A 6,575-nucleotide genomic window follows, 5' to 3' on the forward strand; every position below is an offset into this window, starting at 1 on the left:
ATGCGTGTGAGTCGTCGCTCCAAGAAGCTCCAGGTGACCTTTAATTCATGGCAGGAAAATCTTCCAATACATATAGTTGAGTTAAAATTATTTTTAGTTCTTCAATAATTTGTTCCATGCTGCATTTCCTGACTGTCTCTGTCTTTCTGTGTGAATCAGAAACCAGGCACCATGGATCTCTGCAACACCATTAAAGGAGTTTCGTTCCTCCTGCAGACAGGTCTGGGCATTCTGGGTAACACATCTGTGCTGACGGCATACGTTCAAATCGCTTTAGTAGAGGCATGCCTGCAGCCTGTGGATAAAATCCTGGCTCACCTCGCTTTCAGCAACCTGCTGCAAATGCTGACACGTGGTATTCCAAAGACAATGGTCATCTTCGGCCTGCACAACCTGCTGGATGATCCAGGCTGCAAACTGGTGGTCTACGCATACCGCATCAGCCGCGCCCTTTCTATCTGCCTCACCTGCATGCTGAGCGTCTTCCAAGCACTTACCATTGCACCATCAGTTGGGCCACTCCTGACTAAACTGAAATCTCGTCTTTCACAGCTGGTAGTGCCCAGCTTTATAAGTCTGTGGCTCCTTAACATGGCTGTCTGCATCTCCTGTCCACTTTTCGCCATAGCACCTCAGAATGGCACAGTACCTGCTTTTACCCTCAACCTCGGCTTCTGTTATGTAAACTTCCGTGACAGCCTGACATACGTGGTGAATGGTGCAATCTTCTCAACACGAGACTTTGCCTTCGTGGCTGTCATGCTGGTCTCCAGCGGCTACATCCTCATCCTCCTAAAAAAACACAGCAGACAGGTAAGGTCCATCCGACGTACTCAGCATGGAACCTCCATGGAAATGCAGGCAGCTAAAGCCGTTGTCATGCTGGTGGTGCTGTACACCATGTTCTTTGGCATCGATAACATGATCTGGATCTATATGCTGACTGTGGCCCGGGTCCCATCTGTGGTGGTGGACATGAGAGCATTTTTTTAATCATGCTATGCCACATTCAGTCCTTTTCTCATGATAAGCACCAATAAGAAGATAAAAGAGAGGATGGTGTGTTCAGCTGGAGAACAGTCATCTGAGGACTCCACAGAGAAACCAACCACTAAATGATTTTTTTAATACCTATTCAAGTCGTAATACTAGATGACCATTTTTTTTGGTAGTCTTAATATATTTTAAATTTGTTATTATTTTAATAAGGCTATGTACTGTACAGCATCAAATTAGGTCAGGGAGTAAAGAAATCTCTCTGAAATTTCCCTCTCTCTCTCTTTCTCTGATTTCTAAAATAAATTTTTGAAGCAGATCAAGCAATCACAAATCAGATTATTAAAAGGATCAATGCTGTACAGCATCAAAGACAATGGTCATAATCTAATTTAATAATCTGATCAAACTAAAGAAGATTGAGTATGTGGAAAATAAATGTGGACCTAAAATAGCACCCCAAGATCACCACATGTAACAGCCGTGATGGGGCATTCATGCAGCTAAAATAAAATGCATGTAATTTTTTTTTTTATGTACGTGGACAGGTCAATGGTGATTATTATTGTTACTCTAGTACTTACTTCAGATCAAAGTCAGAGTCATTTCAGGTAACCAGGAAAAAACTATCCAAACTAAAAACATGTATGATATGTCAGTGGTTTAAAGATGCAGTAATGGTCTTGTTAACAGTTTTATGGTCTGAAAACCATTCTCTCTCTTATTTTAACTCTGAGCACAGCTTAAATAGTTTAACTTTTATGTACAGTACATACTGTATGAGAAAAAATTAAACTTATCTTATAACACTACATTTCATCTCAAAGTTACCCTTCAGTTGTGTTTATTGACTTTTTTCTGCTGTTTTGTCTGTATGGTACTGCTAGTTTTACAGATCTTTAAATTAAATTTATAAACAGAACAAACCAAGTAAAAAATTACAAATCAGTAAAAATAAGGTCAAACCTATATAATAAATCAGTAAGGATACATTCAATGTGCTGAATTTTCATTAATGAATATTCGAATGCAAAGATTAATGAGCTTGTGTCAACACATCTCAAAAAAATCAATCACTGTAAGGTCACGTAATGTAATAGAAGTCCACACATATTTTTGTTGTCTTTTAAAAATGTAATAAATGTAAGAACAAATAAGTTACAAATGTCCTCAATACTTATATACTTTATTTATATTTCTAGAAAGTTGTTTTTACCAATGTCCATTAAAAGGCACTGTACAACTGAAAAAAATTTTTTCACAAAAGCATGTGTCATGAATTTTTACAAAAGCATGTATTATGCAAAAAAAACAATAAACACAAACAGAACTGCCAATGTTCTTGTATTAAAATGTAAGGTTTGTTGATTGCTTTATAACATCAGATAAAAAATCAATAAATTCAATCACTTACTCATTCTCTATAGCACTTTTCCTGTACATGGTAACAGGGAGTCTGCAGCCTATCCCATGGGACTCTGGGCACTACAGAGGGGACACCCTCGATAGAGCACACCCAATCATAGGGCACAAGCACACCCTCACACACTATGGACAATTTGGAAATGCCACAAACATGTGGAGAACATGCAAATTCCAGAGACCCAAAGGTGTGAGCTCACAGAGTTAACCACTACGCCACTGTGCTATTCCCGATTGAATATATCAGTGTTGCTAGCTTACTTTAAAAGCGAAGTAACATTAAATTTAGATAGTAAAAAGTAAAAAGAAATTAGTAAAATAAATAACAAATCACAAAGATAAGGAAGTGTGGTAGAAGTAATTGATTGTCACATTCTGATTGTGATATTTATATTCTGTGCGCAGTGGAGTATGAAAAGTGACTTTTATTAGTTCACTACAGTGCAGTGTCCAATAGGGTAGAGACAACACACGCTATAACAGTCCCAAATGTTTACTATGAATGTAAATGTACTTTATTGGTGCGATTGATTGTTATTGTTAAGCAGCTGTGTTGCTTATGAGATAACTTTTCCCCTGATTTATGTGCTTTTATGATTTATTTTTTGTGTACCTGAATGTATAGTAAGAAAATCCTGTGGCTTGGGTGGCTAGCCCTTGTACTGATGGTAAGTGGAGAATAACAGTTACGGCCCATCCTCATGACATGTACAGTAATTGGGAGTGTAGCTCCAATTAAGGCAAGTGAGTGGCGTCATAGAGTTATGCTCTGGTTACTGATTAATTCAATTCAGATTAATTAATGATGAATCATTTATTCGCTTACCAGCCCGGAGCATCTGTGAGCAAGAAGCCTTATTTTGCTTTACTCAAACCATGAACACCTAGTTGAGATCATTCACTACTTAAAAAATGTGTGAACCTATGAATCGGTATGAGCTGCCCATTGTCATTTTTATAAGGGGCTAAAGCCAGTGTGTCATCTGGGGGCTTGAACAGAGAAACCATGGGCAAATAAGAGTAAAAGGATGATGGAACGGTGCTACCAGCAGTGTTGGGTGTAACGCATTACAAAAAGTGCTCGGATTACTTTTTTGATGTAACGAGTAGTCTAACGCGTTAGGTCGCCATTTAAGTACTTAGTTATTTTGTTTATATGTTGTTTATCTTGATGTCCTTTCCTTCGTTTCTCTGTTTTACTAATATGACCCAATATATGTTCAGTGATACTTCAAAAATGATGTTGAAATAGCATTGATTTCTGTATTGTGTTATATTTTTATACTAGTAACTGGTGTTAAAAATGTATCTCTACATTAATGAGCCAATGTATTATGATGTGGGCTGCTGTGTCCATAAAGTCCAGGGCCACTTTTTGGTCCCAGTCTGACCCTGTCTACATGGGTAATATCCCAGGTAGCACCTGGATATCAGGTCACATGATTAGTTTCTGTTTATCTGATTCATTTGTGTTTTGGAGTTTGTCAACTGATTTATGTCTCTTATAAATTTGCACTAAGTTTTTTAAAACTGCACCAAGTTTTTTTCTCCCTAATTTCCTTGCCACACACATCAGAAAATAAAAAACACACTTTGCTAGTTTTCCTCAGTCCAATGCAATAATTCTGTATTCTCCCTGCGGAAAGTCTCTGCATTGGCACGGTTTAATAAATACAAGCCTGGATGTGAGACGCCTGCACCTTGCCGACCAACGTCCGGCAAAAAAAAAGGGTTCAACACCCGGAAAAAAAAGGGGGTAAAAGATTCAAAAATTATGGCAATACTCACAGTGGTGTTAAGTGAAAGGTGATAATTTATTTACAGTGCTTGAGAGGGGTCCCAGTGGAAAACAAATAAAAAAAACAAAACAAACCAAAGCTATATACAAAGTAACAAAATAACATCATAAAAAAAAGGAAAAATGTAAACAAACAGATAAACATATGCACACTCCGATTGTGAAATTTAGCTCACGGCACCACAGTTGCACGCTCGCTGGCCAGGTAAATCAACCCTGTACACTGGTTTGGGGCTTCCCTTTATAGTTCAAACCCCGCCCATCTCAGAACAAACCAAGTGAAATTACCAGAAAAGGAAAGTATGACATAGTAAGTATTTACATTTGTTTGTGCAACACACATAACATACATATAGTTAGGCACCCACTTCATGCTCTTTTGGTCTTAGTCATTATAGACTTAAATAACAGAAACAAATAACAGAAACAAACATTACAAACCTAACACAAACATTCATACTCCCCTTTATGACAAACAATGGATGAGTCGGCTTCCGGTTGCTTTGCGCCGGCGCGTAGTGACTCCGACACTATATCGCCAGGCCGCTAGGTGTCACTTGGGTTAGCCGGCCGATGGTAGGAAGCAACGCGAAAGACCGACTAAAACACTGAACAAACACTAACAAACACTGACCACCGGCAAATACACAAAATATACCAAACACAAAACAATAGACAAATTAAATATGTGTGTGTTGGTGTGCACAGCGAGGATTACTTTTGGGGAATGGAAATGGAGTGGATATGTTCGTGTGTATGTGAAACCAGTATACAGACGGCGTGTGTGCACCCGCATCGCCTCAGCATGGGGAGTACGGAGGAGGAGTGAGGTAAGACGTGATTGTGTGTGTGTGTATGTATGTGCTGTGCAAACCGACAGGGACAGGTCACTTTGTGACACTGGACCTACATCATTGCTTTCACTCCGTTAAGGATTAGCACGGTCACCTCACATCTCCCCAGTTTTATTTGAAACTTATCTCCACAGGGGGTTTGGTTGTTGTCTTTGTGCATGTTTGCATGTTCTCTCATACTCTGGCTTACTCACATAGTCCAACGACATGCTGTGTATGCTGAATAGTATTTCTCAAGTGTTTGACTTTTGATGTGTGCTTGTGCAATGATTGGCACCTAATGAAGAGTATATTCTGCCTTGTGCCTCAAGCTTTTTGACACAGACTCCAGGCCTGAATTTCTTAAATTTCTTAAATAAATCTACATATGGTGAAATTAATTCACAATCCATGTGCATTTTAGCGAGATGAATGTATCGGGTTACTTCGCTGTAACCCTGTTCCCTGAAAAAGCGGGAATGAGATGCTGCGTGAAAACGCTATGGGAACATCTTTTTGTGTTGCCAGATGTAAAGCATGTGTGTATCAAACACGCCAAATCTTGGCATATATAACCTTGGTCAGGTGACTTCATCTGATGAAGTGCACCTGCAGGTTATAAATAGGAGTGAACCAGAAACATTCCTCAGATTAATTTTGTCTGAAGGCGTCCAGTCACACAAGCAGTGTGGCAGTGGAGCGCAGCATCTCGTTCCTGCTTTTTCAGGGAACAGGGTTACAGCAAAGTAACCCGAGACTATCGAGAATATCACACTGCAAGTGTCTGGACCCCCAAGGTTGTGCGCACAAAGGCCAAGGAGGTCTCAGAGCTAGCTCTGGGAGGCTGACTTGAGGATCTGTGAGTAGCATGAACATGCAGACTATAGAATCTCACAAATGTGTGTTGAGAGGACCAACCTGCCGCATCACATACTTGCTGCAGAGGAACACCTCTTGCTGGCGCAATAGATGAGGCAATCCCCCTGGTCGAATGAGCCCTGATTCCTAGAGGCGAAGTGTGACCACGCGCCTCGTAGGCTAGGGCAATAGCATCTCTCACCCGATGTGACAGCGTTGGGCATTAAAACGGCTGCTCTGACTTACGCCACTGGCTAGTGCGGTGGACGTAAATCTAAAGAGTGCGTACTGAAGACAGTAAGTGAAACCTTTCCTGCTTCGGAGCTGTAAAAAGCGGAGGACAGAAGGCTTCAAGGAAAACTGGGTGAGGATGCAGAATAGCTCTGACTAGCCCAGGGGCAAAGTCTAGGCAGGACGGGAAGCCTGCAGATCTCCAATTTTCTTGAAAGAAGTAATTATAGGGAAAACCATCTTGAGGGTCAGAAGCCAGACAGGCGCTGACTCTAGGGGTTTGGAATAGGTGTCAACCAGACCCCATCAGTCAGAACATGACAAGGCAATATAGTAACTACGTACATTCTGAGGGCACTAGGGCATAAGTCCGGCTCTTTTTGCAGAACTCCAGCACTGAAACAATTCGGCAGTGGACTGGGCCTACATGTTTCGCC

General features: G+C 40.5%; 1 pseudogene; it reads left to right on the plus strand.

Annotated features, from left to right (window-relative positions):
• LOC128511275 (olfactory receptor class A-like protein 1) lies at positions 1-1,119 on the plus strand (annotated as a pseudogene).
• The last annotated feature ends 5,456 nt before the right edge of the window (positions 1,120-6,575 follow it).

The sequence above is a fragment of the Clarias gariepinus genome, chromosome 23 (genome assembly GCF_024256425.1).
Source record: "Clarias gariepinus isolate MV-2021 ecotype Netherlands chromosome 23, CGAR_prim_01v2, whole genome shotgun sequence".
Classification (NCBI taxonomy): domain Eukaryota; kingdom Metazoa; phylum Chordata; class Actinopteri; order Siluriformes; family Clariidae; genus Clarias; species Clarias gariepinus.